At 38.7% G+C, this 17,134-nt stretch overlaps 1 non-coding gene across 1 annotated transcript; it reads left to right on the forward strand.

Moving 5' to 3' along the window:
• Positions 1-16,343: 16,343 nt before the first annotated feature.
• Positions 16,344-16,451, forward strand: LOC148574893 (small nucleolar RNA R71). The gene has a single exon (XR_015905726.1). It is a non-coding gene; the product is annotated as a small nucleolar RNA R71 (small nucleolar RNA).
• The last annotated feature ends 683 nt before the right edge of the window (positions 16,452-17,134 follow it).

Below are 17,134 nucleotides of genomic sequence, written 5' to 3' on the forward strand. Positions count from 1 at the left end.
TCTGAAACTCTAGAATTCATTCTTAAAAATTTTGAAGAAAAAAATTAAAATAAAGTTACCTAATCTAAGCAACAAGATGAACCATCAGTTGTCCAAACTCGAACAATTCCCGGCAACGGCGCCAAAAACTTGGTTGCACGGGGATTGTTTGTTCCCCAGCAACGGCGCCAAAAAACTTGGTGCACGAAATTGTGATCATCAATGGCGCCAACAACTTGGTATGCACAATTGTAATCTCAACTCTTTGTCACAACTCCACACAACTAACCAGCAAGTGCACTGGGTCGTCCAAGTAATAAACCTTACGTGAGTAAGGGTCGATCCCACGGAGATTGTCGGCTTGAAGCAAGCTATGGTCATCTTTTAAATCTCAGTCAGGAAGATTCAAATGGTTATGAAGAATTGATAATTAAAAGATGAATAAAATATATAATAGGATAGAGATACTTATGTAATTCATTGGTGAGAATTTCGGATAAGCGTATGAAGATGCTTTGTTCCTTCTGAACCTCTACTTTCCTATTGCCTTCATCTAATCATTCATACTCCTTTCCATGGCAAGCTGTATGTTGGGTTTCACCGTTGTCAATGGCTACCTCCCGTCCCCTCAGTGAAAATGGTCCAAATGCGCTGTCACCGCACTGCTAATCATCTGTTGGTTCTCGATCATGTTGGAATAGGATCCATTGATCCTTTTGCATTTGTCACACGCCCAACACTCGCGAGTTTGAAGCTCGTCACAGTCATTCCTTCCCAGATCCTACTCAGAATACCACAGACAAGGTTTAGACTTTCCGGATCTCAAGAATGGCCGCCAATAATTCTAGCCTATACCAGGAAGGTTCTAATCTTAGATTAGAAACCCAAGAGATACACATTCAAGCTTGTTTGCATGTAGAACGGAAGTGGTTGTCAGGCACGCGTTCATAGATGAGAATGGTGATGAGTGTCACATAATCATCACATTCATCATGTTCTTGAGTGCGAATGAATATATTGGAGAAGAAATAGACTTGAGTTGAATAGAAAAACAATAGTACTTTGCATTAATTCATGAGGAACAGCAGAGCTCCACACCTTAATCTATGGTGTGTAGAAACTCCACCGTTGAAAATACATAAGAACAAAAGGTCCAGGCATGGCTGAATGGCCAGCCTCCCAAAGAGGGTTCAATCATCAAAACATGATTAAAAGATGATTAAAGGATGAAAATACAATAGCAAAAGGTCCTATTTATAGAAAACTAGTAGCCTAGGGTTTACAGAAATGAGTAAATGATGCAGAATCCACTTCCGGGCCCACTTGATGTGTGCTTGGGCTGAGCATTGAAGCTTTCACATGTAGAGACTTTTCTTGGAGTTAAACGCCAGCTTTTGTGCCAGTTTGGGCGTTTAACTCCAGCTTTTATGCCAATTCTGGCGTTTTGACGCTAGAATTTTTATGCTGACTTGGAACACCGGTTTGGGCCATCAAATCTCGGACAAAGTATGGACTATTATATATTGCTGGAAAGCCCAGAATGTCTACTTTCCAACTCAATTGAGAGCGCGCCAATTGGGCTTCTGTAGCTTCAGAAAATCCACTTCAAGTGCAGGGAGGTCAGAATCCAACAGCATCCGCAGTCCTTTTTCAGCCTCTGAATCAGATTTTTGCTCAGGTCCCTCAATTTCAGCCAGAAAATACCTGAAATCACAGAAAAACACAAAAACTCATAGTAAAGTCCAGAAATGTGATTTTTATTTAAAATTTAATAAAAATATAATAAAAACTAACTAAAATATACTAAAAACTACCTAAAAACAATGCCAAAAAGCGTATAAATTATCCGCTCATCAGTTGTCTTCTCCAATATTGCATGGTAGACTAGAAAAATGGATGTTGGCCTTAATGGAATTTTCTTTATATTTTGTTCCTGCGAGAGCCGTTACGGGTCAGGTTCTAGCTGATTTTCTGGTTGACCATCGTTGTATTGACATTGATGAGGGTTTACTGGGTTTTGTTGGTTTGGTGCCTTGGAAATTATATTTTGACGGTTCATGTCATAAGGGTGGTATTGGTATAGGTATTTTAATTATTTCTCCAAGTGGTGAGCCAAGTAAATTCCTCTTTGAGTTGAATTATTCATGTTCCAACAATGAGGCAAAATATGAAGCATTAACAATGGGACTGGAATTATTATTAGAAAGAGGAGTGAAAATGTAGAAATTTTTGGAGATTCACAGCTTGTAATCTGTCAAGTATAACTTGAGTATAGGTGTGTTAATGAAAATTTAAGAAAGTATTTCAATGTGGCTACAAAGTTGTTGAGCGAGTTTGACAATGTCATTGTAAGGCATGTTCCAAGCGAGTTAAATCAAGAAGAAAATGAATTAGCTCAAATTGCTTCAAGATATAAGATCAAGTCCTCAACACTAGAAAAATTGGTAAAGATAAAGGAGATATTTATGCCTTTGAGAGAAAGAGAAGTGTTGTTATTAGAAAAATTAGACCCATAAGATTGGAGAGTACCAATTGTGAAATTTTTAGAAAACCCAAGTCTTAGTGTCGATAGAAAACTTAAATATGGGGCTCAAAGTTATGTTCTAATAAATAATGTGTTATTTAAGAAATCCATTAACGGAAATCTCTTGACATGTTTGGGAGAAAAATAAGCGTATTTGGCTATTGCAGAAGTGCACGAGAAAATTTGTGGTGCCCAACAGTCAGGGAAAAATATGAAATGGGTGATAAATAGGAGAAGATTGTATTGGCCAACTATTCAAAGAGATTGTATAAATTATGCTAGGTCCTGTGAGGAATGCCAAAAACATGGAAGCTTTCAACATATTCCAGCATCAGAATTGCATGTTATAATTAAACCATAGCCGGTTAGAGGTTGGACTTTAGATCTGATCAGGCAGATTCACCCACCTTCTTCTAAAGGTCATAAGTTCATTTTGGTTGGTGTTGATTATTTTTCTAAATGGGTAGAGGCTATCCCTTTAAAGGAGGTAACTCACAATGAAATAATTGATTTCATTGAGGAGCATATTGTGCATAGGTTTAAAATTCCTCAGTCTATTACCACTGATCAAGGAACCATGTTTATTGAAAAAAGGTCATGGAATATGCCAAGTCTAGGGATATAAAAATACTTTTTTCTACACCGTATTATGCCCAAGAAAATGGACAAGTGGAGGCAGCGAATAAAATTTTGATTGCATTAATTAAAAAACACATTGGAAGACAGCCAAGAAATTGGCACCAAACTCTCAGTCAAGTTCTTTGGGCTTACCGAAATTCTCCAAGAGGTTCTACTGGAACCACCCGTATAAATTAGTTTACGGTCATGATGTGGTGTTGCCAATTGATATCGATATGCAAAGTATAAGGGTGGCTAGACAAGATAAGATACCAGTAGTAGATTATTGAAATTCTTTGTATGACGAGTTCAATGAATTAGATGACAAAAGGTTGAGAGCTTTAGAGTGGGTGATTCGACAAAAGAGATTATGTCAAAATATACAACCGCCGTGTTAAAGCAAAGACATTTGCAGTTAGAGATTTAGTGTGAAAAATAATTTTGCCTATAAAAAAAAGTCAAAATTTTATTATAAGTGGTCTCCAACTTAAAAGGACCTTATGTGGTTGACAAGATTTATTTTGGAAATGCCTATAAGATTACTGAAGTTGGATCAGAAAGAAGAATTCCTTCAAATAAATGGCAAGTGTTTGAAAGTATAAGTCAGACATTCATGAGATAAACATTTCATGTTTAAGGATACAAAAATGTCCAGTTGAAATGTCAAAGGCTAAAATAAAGAGCTAACTAATATTTGCAATTTAGTTTGTAAAAGCTAACATATCTATGTGATTCCTATGAATTACAAGTTCTATTGATAACGTAAAGCATTAAGTTTATAAGGCAAATATGTGTCCAAGACATTAATTTAAAATAAGAGTCAGTATAAAAAATAACTTATCATTTTCTGAGTGCAGTCCAACACATGCCAACATATAGAAATGAAAGGTTTAGTGAATAAACCAGTGTGCATCTAGAAGCATGTTAACAAATGTACATTTGATTTACTTTGACAGCACTTGAGGCAAATGCACACGAGATAGCATGCACTAGTGCAACCTGATATAGACAGATATGGAGGTCATCTCAAATGAAATACAAAAGAGGTCACTATGATATTAATAATTAGTTTAGTGTGAAGTAATGTAGTAACTTTTCAAAGATAGCAAGTGTCAACCAATCTACAAAATAAAGATAGGGTGCATACAAAAGCAAAAAATAAAAAAAAAACTCTAAAAGTTAAAAAAAAGTGAAGATTGCAGGGCATATTAAAAGGACAAAAGTTCACATGAGAAATACAAGACTAAGCTTCAAAGATCTCTTTCAAACGAGTAACTTAAATTTGGAGAGTGGTTTGGAAGTTCCTGGCTTCTTTTGCAGCTTCATGTGAGGAAAGCATCTTCTCTTCAAGGGACTATAAGGATGCATTGCTACTATCAAGCATGCTGCTTGCTTTGGCAAATTGACCTTCATTCTTTTTTGAAGCAGCATTCAACTTATTTTTTATCCCTCTCTTGACAGTCAGCTGCTGTTCCAAGTTTCGAATCTCCTCATATAATTCATGATCCTGATCTTTAGCTTTCGAAATATGGGCAGCCAGGGTATTTTTAGTAATCTCAAAAGATGAGGTGTCTTATTTCAACTTAGAAAAAGCTTCAGTTGAATGTTGATATGAGGAGATAGCTACTTGAGAGTTCGAAAATTTGATGTAAAGGTCCTCATAAATCTTTCGCAAGCGAATTAACAAAGGATTAATAGTCTCAGAATGTGGTGTAATTGAAAAGGTCTAAAGAATACCAGAAAGCTGAGCCTTAAGGTTTGGATTGGTGGCAAGTGTCAAAAGAGCTTTGGATAGAATGGCACCGAGTTGTTGGGCCAACGGAAGTAGGATGGATTTGTCAATAGTCTCAGTTGAGGGAGGTGTAACATGGAGCTGTTCTGTTGGAAGGTGACTTTGAATAGTAGAGCAAGATTCAACTATGGCCTTCTGTGTATCTATATTACATGCATATGCTTCATTCAAACTTTTTAGTCAGACAACAAATCATTCACCACATTAGGGATATGAGCATGAATGGAAATGATTGGCATTTGTTTTTCTGACCGTTCACTCAGGAAAATTTCAGAATTTTGAATCTAAACAAAAATGCAAAAGGTGTCAACAAAAAAAGGGATATAAGGAAGAGATACTAATAATCAGGCTAAATGACATGTGAAGAGAGGACTTTTGCGTGGTCTAGAAATTCGCAGATAAATCCTCGTTGCAGGTATAGCTTCTAAACCAACAAAATTTTTTTTTTACAAAAGTTTTGGTTGTCACAAGTAACAAACCCCTTCAAAATTGATAACCGAAGTATTTAAACCTCGGGTCGTCTTCTCAAGGAATTGCAGGGAGGTGTTCTTATTATTGGTTATGAGTCTTGTAAATTGGGGGTTTTGAAAGTAGGGAACAAGTAATTTAAATGACAAGTAAAATAAATAAATAACTATAAAATAAAATCTTGGCAAGGTATGAAAATTCGGAAGTCCTATCCTGGTTATTCTTATGAGAATTAAAGTTAATCCCACTTAGTTAACCCTTACGAAAGCAAGGAAAAGTCAAGTGAACTAATTAGTTAGATCCCCAAGTCCTAGCCAACTCCTAAGGAAAGACTAGAGTTAGTGGGATTCCAGTCAATTAGCAGACATAACAATCAATCACGATAAGTTTGATAACTCAAGAGCCTCCAGTTAATCAATTAAAGCCAAGAATATAAAAAGCTAAATAGGAATTATGAATCTGAAATACCTCAATTGCATTAATAAAAGGAAATTAATCCAAGAATATAAAGAGTTCATAAGCTAAATTGATAAAATAAATAAAAAGGAAATTGAACCTGGAACTCGAAAGAAATTGTAAGTTGAAATAAAAAGAAATCCTAATTCCTTTAAGAGGAATCCTAATCCTAAATCCTAAGAGAGAGGAGAGAACCTCTCTCTCTAAAAACTACATCTAAACTATGAAAAGTGAATTATGAAAGCATGATCATGAATGAATGGATTCCCCTACTTTATAGCCTCTAATATGTGTTTTCTGGGCCGCAAACTGGGTCGAAAACAACCCAGAAGATGGAGAAGAAATCTGCCACGCTTATTTTCGTCATTACGATGCGTTCGCGTGGAGCGTGCGTTCGCGTCGCCTAGCGTCAGGAGAACTATGGTATATATATCAAATCGAAGCCCCGAACGTTAGCTTTTCAACGCAACTGGAATCATCTTATTTGGACATCTGTAGCTCAAGTTATGACCGTTTGAGTGCGAAGAGGTCAGGCTGGACAGCTTAGCAATTTCTTCAAATTCTTGTTTTCCTTCCACTTTTGCATGCTTTCTTTCCATCCTCTGAGCCATTCCTGTCCTATAATCTATGAAATTACTTAACATACATATCACCGCATCGAATGATAATAAGAGAGGATTAAAGTTAGTAATTTAAAGGCCAAAGAAGCATGTTTTCAATCATAGCACAAGATCAGGACGGAAAACGTAAAACATGCAAATAGTATGAATAAGTGGGTAAAGAGTTGATAAAATCCACTCAATTAAGCACAAGATAAACCATAAAATAGTAGTTTATCAACCTCCCCACACTTAAACATTAGCATGTCCTCATGCTAAGCTCAAGAGAAGTTATAAAGATGAAAAGGAATGGTAGATTAATATGAAATGCAACCTATCTATATGAATGCAACTACATGCAAAATGTTTCTACCTACTTAGTTAAAAGTAAACAAATCCTTCAAGAAGAAATATGAACTGGATTTCACTAATTTAAATCATAAAATAAAGTACAAGTATACTTGCAGAAGAAAATAGCTCATGAAAATCGGGAACAAAGAATCGAGCATCGAACCTTCACTGGAAGTGTATGCACTCTAATCGCTCAAGTGTTTAAGGTTCGATTCTCTCAATTCTCTACTAACCTTGCTTTCTAAGGCTTGCTTTTCTTCTACCAATCAACAAAAATTTAATGCACAAATACACATATCAAGAGGTCTTTTAAGGGTTGTAATGGGGTTAGGGTCAAGGTAGGATTGTGTTTGGCCAAGTGGACTAAAATCTGAATCCTTAATTAACTTAAACTTTCCACCTAACTTTAGACAATCCATGTAATCATAATACAAAACCTAACTATCCATTAACCATGTTTTCCACATATTCATGCATTCTAATTTCAAGTACAGTACATAAGCATTGCTTTCACTTACTTTGGGGCATTTTGTCCCATTTTTGCTTAATTGCTCTTTTTTTTTCTTTTCTTTTTTTCACTTCTCTCTTTTTTTTCTTTTTTCTTTTTGTATTTTATATATATATTTTTTTCTTTTCTTTTATTTTTCTCAATGCATATGATTAAATTATTGGATGCATGAATCGTTTCCTAAACATTTCTTTCATATTTTCAGAAAATTCTAACATACTCAATTCTCAAACCAAATGTTTCCAAATTCAACTTCCCCACAGTTAATTCATGAGCACTCTCACTAGTCTAAGCTAACCAAGGATTTAAATTAAGGACTATTGTTTTCCGCTTAGAGTTAATGATGAGCTAAAGTAAAGATCAAATGGGTATAATAGGCTCAACATTGGTTTGCAAAGAATAATGAAAGGGTAAGGCCATATGGGTATGTAAGCTCAGTGAAACAAAGGCCTCAATCATGTAAGTGTATGCATACATCAAATAATGGAAATATAGAATTAAGCAAGACAAAGATCACAATTTTAGAGAGAACAACACACACCAAAAATAAAATTTTGGTTGATAAAATGCAACCAATCAAATAGGCTCAAAATCTCACAGGTTTTGTGTTTTCAAGCTTTAAACCATGTTCCAGTATAATATTTCTTCAAACAAGTTTAACATTAAATTTTATTCAAATTAGTGAAATACTCTAAAAGGTTTCTTGAAAAAGAAAATATTACTTCAACCAAGTGGTAACATATGCACAAAATCAAATAAGCATGCAATCAAACATGCAAGTACAACAACTAACAAGGAAAATAAACCATTGGTGTTGAGATAGAAGAGTAACTAACCCATGGAGATCGGTATCGACCTCCCCACACTTAAAGATTGCACCGTCCTCGGTGCATGCTAAGATGTGCAAGTGGATGGGGGTTGTGGTTCCTCAGCTGGGGCTCTTTTTGTTCCTTTCCTTGCCAGTGGTTTGGGAGTAGCTTTCTCTTTACCCTTCTTGGTGGCCATCTTGAAAAGGGAAAAAGAAAGTAACTTTTAAAGCTAAGGGATAGAGCAAGGAAGAGAGCGGGAAAGGTGGTAACCAATACACAATAAAGAAGAATGACGTTAACACATGGTCATGACTACATGTGAAAAGTTCATCAATGGAAATATAGCAAGTGTATGTAATGACAATTAAATGCAAGATGTTTATTGGCATGCTGGCACAGGCATGAGTAGCATAGATCAAGCATTCCATGTCCAAGTTAGATTACCAAGTCTTTCAAACTAACAACATATTTGTAATAATAATTATATTTAATTAATATAATATAAAAAGGGTTTTGTGAAAAGCGAGCATTTAGAGTAGTAGAATAGAAGAAATTCAAAAATAGTGCATAATGTCATACGGGAGTTTTCACAAACACATAGCATGCATGGTAAATAAGCTATTGAAAGTATTAAATTGAACATGCAAGCAACCCTTTAAAAAGTAATATATAATTGTCAAACATTTCCTTTAATAATCCATAAAAATATAGAAAATAATGACCCAAATAAATTTCTAACACCAATGAAAATAATGCAATGAATGAAAGTATACAAATAAATTAAATGAAATAGAATGAAAGTGAAGAGGGATGAGAAGTTAAAGAGATGAAGAAGAAGAAAGTAAGAAAAGGAAGAAGAAAGAAGAAAAGATAGAAGAAATCAGGATTAGAAAAGAAAAGATAAGATAATTGGCGCTGATTTGGATAAGTTGTGCGGCGCAGGCGACGCGGACGCGTGAGTGACGCGGTCGCGTGGTGCGCGATAAGGTTAGGTGATGCGGACACGTGGGTCACGCGATCGCGTGGCCTGATTTGTGCGATTGGCGCGAGTGCAGCCTCGCGTTCGCGCAACTCTCTGTTCGAAACTCTTTTTGCCAAATTTTTGGGTGACGCGGTCGCGTGGCTGACGCGATCGCGTTGATGGCCATATTTTGAAAATGACGCAGACGCGTGGGGCACACGGTCGCATGATAGGGCTTGTGCTTCTAGCATAGTTCCAGCCCCACTCCATCACAACTCTCTGTCATACACCCGTTTACGTCAATTTCACAGGGCCACGCGTTCGTGCGGGTGACGCGGATGCGTGGGAGGCGTTTTTCCCACATGACGCGGACGCGTCATCGACGCGGTCGTGTGGATCAATCTGTGCTAAAGGCACGCCTCCAGCCACACTGTCGCGTGACTCTCTGTAAAATCTCTTTTCTTCCTTGAGGCACATATGACGCGGACGCATCAGCGACGTTGCCGCGTCGCGTGCATGCTTTCTCTTTTTTTTTTATGCAATATGCAGATGCAAATGCAGTGCTGATATGGATGTTATGAATAATTCCAGGTCCAATCAAAACTCAAAAACAAACAAAACAGACTAAAATTAAAACTGAAAAAGGGATGATCATACCATGGTGGGTTGGTGCACGAAATTGTGATGTCCAGGCTCGAACAATCCCTGGCAACGTGAGCTACTTGGTACGCGTAATCGTGATTACACTTTAATTATGTAAAATTCATGGCTCTTTCTTTCCCTGGCAATGGCGCCAAGAACATGGTGCCAATACCATGGTTCACAACTTCGATACAACTAACCAGCAAGTGCACTGGGTCGTCCAAGTAATACCTTACGTGAGTAAGGGTTGAATCCCACGGAGATTGTTGGTATGAAGCAAGCTATGGTCACCTTGCAAATCTCAGTTAGGCAGATATAAATTGATAATGGTGTTTTCGAATAATAAATAATAGAATAGGGATAGAGGTACTTATGTAAATCATTGGTAGGAATTTCAGATAAGCGAATGGAGATGCTTTTCGTTCCTCTGAAGCTCTGCTTTCCTGCTATCTTCATCCAATCAGTCTTACTCCTTTCCATGGTTGGCTTTATGCAAGGGCATCACCGTTGTCAGTGGCTACATCCCCTCCTCTCAGTGAAAAATATGCTCACATGCTCTGTCACAGCATGGCTAATCATCTATCGGTTCTCGATCATGCTGGAATAGGATTCACCCTCCTTTTGCGTCTGTCACTAACTTCCAGCACTCGCGAGTTTGAAGCTCGTCACAGTCATTCAATCATTGAATCCTACTCGGAATACCACAGACAAGGTTTAGACTTTCCGGATTCTCTTGAATGCCGCCATCATTCTAGCTTACGCCACGAAGATTCTGGTTAGGAGATCTAAGAGATATTCATTCTAGCTTATTTCATGTAGAACGGAGGTGTTTGTCAGGCACGTGTTCATAGGGGAGAATGGTGATGAGCGTCACACATAATCATCACCTTTATCACGTTCTTGGGTGCGAATGGATATCTTAGAAGCAAAATAAGATGAATTGGATAGAAAACAGTAGTACTTTGCATTAATCTTTGAGGAACAGCAGAGCTCCACACCTTAATCTATGGAGTGTAGAAACTCTACCGTTGAAAATTACATAAGTGAAGGTCCAGGCATGGCCGAATGGCCAGCCCCCTTAAAACGTGATCAATAGTCTCCTAAGATGAACAATGGTTTAAAACTGAGACCAAAGATATCTAATACAATAGTAAAAGGTCCTATTTATAATGAACTAGTCACTAGGGTTTACATGAGTAAGTAATTGATGCATAAATCCACTTCCTGGGCCCACTTGGTGTGTGTTTGGGCTGAGCTTGAGTGTGGCACGTGTAGAGGTCCTTCTTGGAGTTGAACGCCAGTTTTAGTGCCAGTTTGGGCGTTCAACTCTGGTTTTGGCTCCTTTTCTGGCGCTGGACGCCAGATTTGGGCAGAAAGCTGGCGTTGAACGCCAGTTTACGTCGTCTATTCTTGGCCAAAGTATGAACTATTATATATTGCTGGAAAGCCCTGGATGTATACTTTCCAACGCAATTAGAAGCGCGCCATTTTAAGTTCTGTAGCTCCAGAAAATCTACTTTGAGTGCAGGGAGGTCAGAATCCAACAGCATCAGCAGTCCTTCTTCAACCTCTGAATCTGATTTCTGCTCAAGTCCCTCAATTTCAGTCAGAAAATACCTGAAATCACAGAAAAACACACAAACTCATAGTAAAGTCCAGAAATGTGAATTTAACATAAAAACTAATGAAAACATCCCTAAAAGTAACTAGATCCTACTAAAAACATACTAAAAACAATGCCAAAAAGCATATAAATTATCCGCTCATCACAACACCAAACTTAAATTGTTGCTTGTCCCCAAGCAACTGAAAATCAAATAGGATAAAAAGAAGAGAATATACTATAAATTCCAAACTATCAATGAAACATAGCTCCAATCATATGAGCGGGACTTATAGCTTTTTGCCTCTTGAATAGTTTTGGCATCTCACTTTATCCATTGAGGTTCAGAATGATTGGCATCTATAGGAACTCAGAGTTCAGATAGTGTTATTGATTCTCCTAGTTCAGTATGATGATTCTTGAACACAGCTTCTTTATGAGTCTTGGCCGTGGCCCTAAGCACTTTGTTTTCCAGTATTACCACCAGATACATAAATGCCACAGACACATAATTGGGTGAACCTTTTCAGATTGTGACTCAACTTTGCTAAAGTCCCCAATTAGAGGTGTCCAGGGTTCTTAAGCACACTCTTTTTTTTTGCTTTGGACCTTGACTTTAACCGCTCAGTTTCAAGTTTTCACTTGACACCTACACGCCACAAGCACATGGTTAGGGACAACTTGGTTTAGCCGCTTAGACCAGGATTTTATTCCTTTAGGCCCTCCTATCCACTAATGCTCAAAGCCTTGGGATCCTTTTTATTTGCCCTTGCCTTTTGGTTTTAAGGGTTATTGGCTTTTTGCTCTTGCCTCTTGGTTTTAAGAGCTTTTGGCTTTTTCTGCTTGCTTTTCTTTCTATTATTTTTTTTTTCGCCATTTTTTTTCTTTTCTGCAAGCTTTGTTCTTTGCTGCTTTTTCTTGCTTCAAGAATCATTTTTATGATTTTCCAGATTATCAAATAACATGTCTCCTAGTCATCATTCTTTCAAGAGCCAACATATTTAACATTCTTAAACAACAACTTCAAAAGACATATGCACTGTTCAAGCATTCATTCAGAAAACAAGAAGCATTGTCACCACATTAATATAATTAAACTAAGTTCAAGGATAAATTCAAAACTCATGTACTTCTTGTTCTTTTGAATTAAAACATTTTTTATTTAAGAGAGGTGATGGATTCATAGGACATTCATAACTTTAAGACATAGTTACTAACTACTAATGATCATGTATTGAAGACACAGACATAGATAAGCACATAACATAAAGAACGAAAAACAGAAGAAATAAGAACAAGGAATGAATCCACCTTAGTGATGGTGGCGTTTCCTTCTTGAGGAACCAATGATGTCCTTGAGCTCTTCTATGTCTCTTCCTTGTCTTTGTTGCTCCTCCCTCATTGCTTTTTGATCTTCTCTTATTTCATGGAGCATGATGGAGTGCTCTTGATGTTCCACCCTTAGTTGTCCCATATTAGAACTCAATTCTCCTAGGGAGGTGTTGATTTGCTCCCAATAGTTTTGTGGAGGAAAGTGCATTTGAGGCATCTCCGGGATCTCATGGTGATGAGCTCTATACGCCTCTTGAGCTCCATGAATGGGCTCTCTTGCTTGCTCCATCTTCTTCTTAGTGATGGGCTTGTCCTCTTTAATGAGGATATCTTCCTCTACGTCAATCCCAGCCGAATTGCAGAGGTGGCAAATGAGGTGAGGAAAGGCTAACCTTGCCATAGTGGAAGACTTGTCAGCCACCTTGTAGAGTTCTTGAGGTATAATCTCATGAACTTCCACCTCTTCTCCAATCATGATGCTATGGATCATGATGGCCCGGTATATAGTAACTTCAGACCGGTTGCTAGTGGGAATGATTGAGCATTGAATGAACTCCAACCATCCTCTAGCTATAGGCTTGAGGTCCAATCTTCTTAGTTGAACCGGCTTGCCTTTGGAGTTAATCTTCCATTGAGCTCCTTCCACGCATATGTCCATAAGAACTTGGTCCAACCTTTGATTAAAGTTGACCCTTCTAGTGTAGGGGTGTTCATCTCCTTGCATCATGGGCAAGTTAAACGCCAACCTCACATTCTCCGGACTAAAATCCAAGTATTTCCCCCGAACCATTGTAACATAGTTCTTTGGATCCGGGTTCTTACTTTGATCATGGTTCTTGGTGATCCATGCATTAGCATAGAACTCTTGAACCATTAGGATGCCGACTTGTTGGATGGGATTTGTTAGAACTTCCCAACCTCTTCTTTGAATTTCATGTCGGATCTCCGGATACTCATTTCTTTTGAGTTTGAAAGGGACCTCGGGGATCACCTTCTTCTTGGCCACAACATCATAGAAGTGGTCTTGATGGGCTTTGGAGATGAACCTTTCCATCTCCCATGACTCGGATGTGGAAGCTTTTGTCTTCCCTTTCCCCTTTCTAGAGGATTCTCCGGTCTTAAGTGCCATCAACGGTAATGGAAAAACAAAAAGCTTATGCTTTTACCACACCAAACTTAGAATATTGCTCGCCCTCGAGCAATAAACAAAAGAATAGAAGAAGAAGAAGAAGAAATATGGAGAGGGAGAGGGAGATGTGGTTTCGGCCAAGAGGAGTGTAGAGGGGTGTGTTGTGTGAATTTGATGAAGACTGGAGGTCTTTATATAGGGAAGTGAGGGGGGAAAGGTTTCGGCCATATGGGTGGGTTTGGGTGGGAAATTGGTTTTGAATTTTGAAGGTAGGTGGGGTTTGTGAGGTAGGTTTATGGGGAAGAGTGGATGGATGTGAGTGGTGAAGAGGTGATGGGGAAGAGAGTTTATGGGGTTGTGTGAAAGAGAGTGGTGAGAAGAAGTGAGTGGAGCTAGGTGGGGATCCTGTGGGGTCCACAGATCCTGAGTGGATCCTGTGGGGTCTACAGATCCTGAGGTGTTCAAGGATTTACATCTCTGCACCCATTAGGCATGTAAAAAGTGCCTTTACACACAACTCTGGGCGTTCAGCGCCAGGTTGGTGGCCATTTTGGGCGTTCAACGCCCATTTGTGTGCCATTTCTGGCGTTGAATGCCAGAACCATGCCTGTCCTGGCGTTCAGCGCCCAGAAGCTGCCCATTTTGGGCGTTCAGCGCCAGAACCATGCTCTGTTCTGGCGCTGAACGCCAGACAGATGCTCCTCCAGGGTGTGATTTTTCTTCTGCTGTTTTTGATTCCGTTTTCAATTTTTATATTTATTTTGTGACTCCACATGATCATGAACCTACAAAGACATATAACTAAGAAAAAAATAGTTAGATAAATAAAAATTGGGTTGCCTCCCAACAAGCGCTTCTTTAATGTCAATAGCTTGACAGCGGGCTCTCATGGAGCCTCACAGATGTGCAGAGCTTTGTTGAGACTCTCCAACACCAAACTTAGAGTTTGGATATGGGAGTTCAACACCAAACTTAGAGTTTGGTTGTGGCCTCCCAACACCAAACTTAGAGTTTGACTGTGGGGGCTCTGGTTGACTCTGCTTTGAGAGAAGCTTTTTCTGCTTCCTCTCCATGGTTGCAGAGGGAGATCCTTGAGTTTTAAACACAAGGGAGTCCTCATTCCATTAAAGGACTATTTCACCTCTGTCAACATCAATCACAGCTCTTGCTGTGGCCAGGAAAGGTCTTCCTAGGATGATGGATTCATCATCTTCCTTTCCAGTATCCAGGACTATGAAATCAGCAGGGATGTAAAGGCCTTCAACCTTTACTAACACGTCCTCTACTTGTCCATATGCCTATTTTCTTGAATGGTCTACCATCTCTAATGAGATTTTAGCAGCTTGCACCCCATAGATTCCCAGTTTCTCTATTACAGAGAGGGGCATGAGGTTTATTCCTGAACCAAGGTCACACAGAGCCTTAAAGATCATGGTGCCTATGGTACAAGGTATTATGAACTTTCCAGGATCCTGTCTCTTCTGAGGCAATGTCAGTTGATCCAGATCACTTAGTTCATTGATGAACAAGGGAGGTTCAACTTCCCAAGTATCAATGCCAAATAATTTGGCATTCAGCTTCATGATTGCACCAAGAAACTTGGCAGTTTGCTCTTCAGTAACATCCTCATTCTCTTCAGAAGAGGAATACTCATCAAAGCTCATGAAGGGCATAAGGAGGTTCGATGGAATCTCTATGGTCTCTAGATGAGCCTCAGAGTCCTTTGGTTCCTCAGAGAGAAGCTCCTTATTGATCACTGGACGTCCCAGGAGGTCTTCCTCCTTGGGATTCACGTCCTCCTCTCCTACTTTGGGTTCAGCCATGGTGCTTATGTCAATGGCCTTGCACTCTCCTTTTGGATTCTCTTCTGTATTGCTTGGAAGAGTACTAGGAGGGATTTCAGTGATCCTTTTACTCAGCTGGCCCACTTGTGCTTCCAGATTTCTAATGGAAGATCTTGTTTCATTCATGAAACTTACAGTGGCCTTAGATAGATCAGAGACTAAGTTTGTTAAATTAGAAGTACTTTGTTCAGAGTTCTCTGTCTGTTGCTGAGTGGATGATGGAAAAGGTTTATTATTGTTAAACCTGTTTCTTCCACCATTATTAAAGCCTTGTTGAGGCTTTTGATCCTTCCATGAGAAATGTGGATAATTTCTCCATGATGAATTATAGGTGTTTCCATAAGGTTCACCTAAGTAATTCACCTCTGCTATTGCAGGGTTCTCAGGATCATAAGCTTCTTCTTCAGTTGAGTACTGTTGGATGCAGCTTGCATTCCATTTAGACTCTGAGAAATCATATTGACTTGCTGAGTCAATATTTTGTTCTGAGCCAATATGGCATTCAGAGTATCAACTTCAAGAACTCCCTTCTTCATAGGCGTCCCATTACTCACAAGATTCCTTTCAGAAGTGTACATGAACTGGTTATTAGCAACCATGTCAATGAGTTCTTGAGCTTCTGCAGGCGTTTTCTTTAGGTGAATGGATCCACCTGCAGAAGTGTCCAGTGACATCTTTGATAGCTCAGATAAACCATCATAGAATATATCCAGGATGGTCCATTCTGAAAGCATGTCAGAAGGACACTTTTTGGTCAACTGTTTGTATCTTTCCCAAGCTTCATAGAGGGATTCACCTTCTTTCTGTCTGAAGGTTTGAACATCAGCTCTAAGCTTGCTCAGCTTTTGAGGAGGAAAGTACTTGGCTAAGAAAGTCGTGACCAGCTTATCCCAAGAGTTCAGGCTGTCTTTGGGTTGAGAATCCAACCATAATCTAGCTCTGTCTCTTACAGCAAAAGGGAAAAGCATGAGCCTGTAGACTTCAGGATCTACTCCATTAGTCTTAACAGTATCACATATCTGCAAGAATTAAGTTAAGAACTGAAAAGGATCTTCAGATGGAAGTCCATGAAACTTGCAGTTCTGCTGCATCAGAGAAACTAATTGAGGTTTCAGCTCAAAGTTGTTTGCTCCAATGGCAGGAATGGAGATGCTTCTTCCATGTAAATTGGAATTAGGTGCAATAAAGTCATCAAGCATCTTCCTTACATTATTATTATTTTCGGCTGCCATCTCCTCTTCCTATTCGAAAATTTCTGAAAGGTTATCTCTGGATTGTTGTAATTTAGCTTCTCTTAATTTTTTTCTTCAGAGTCCTTTCAGGTTCTGGATCTGCTTCAACAAGAATGTTCTTGTCCTTGCTCCTGCTCATATGACAAAGAAGAAGGCACAGAAAAATAATAATAATAATATGGATCCTTTATACCACAGTATAGGGATCCCTTTGTGAGTGGAAGAAAAGAGGGAGACAAAGAGTGTGATGTAAAGAAAGAAACACAACTGTGAGGATGGCAGAGATG

Source organism: Arachis ipaensis, chromosome B2 (genome assembly GCF_059453495.1).
Source record: "Arachis ipaensis isolate K30076 ecotype BB chromosome B2, ASM5945349v1, whole genome shotgun sequence".
Classification (NCBI taxonomy): Eukaryota; Viridiplantae; Streptophyta; class Magnoliopsida; order Fabales; family Fabaceae; genus Arachis; species Arachis ipaensis.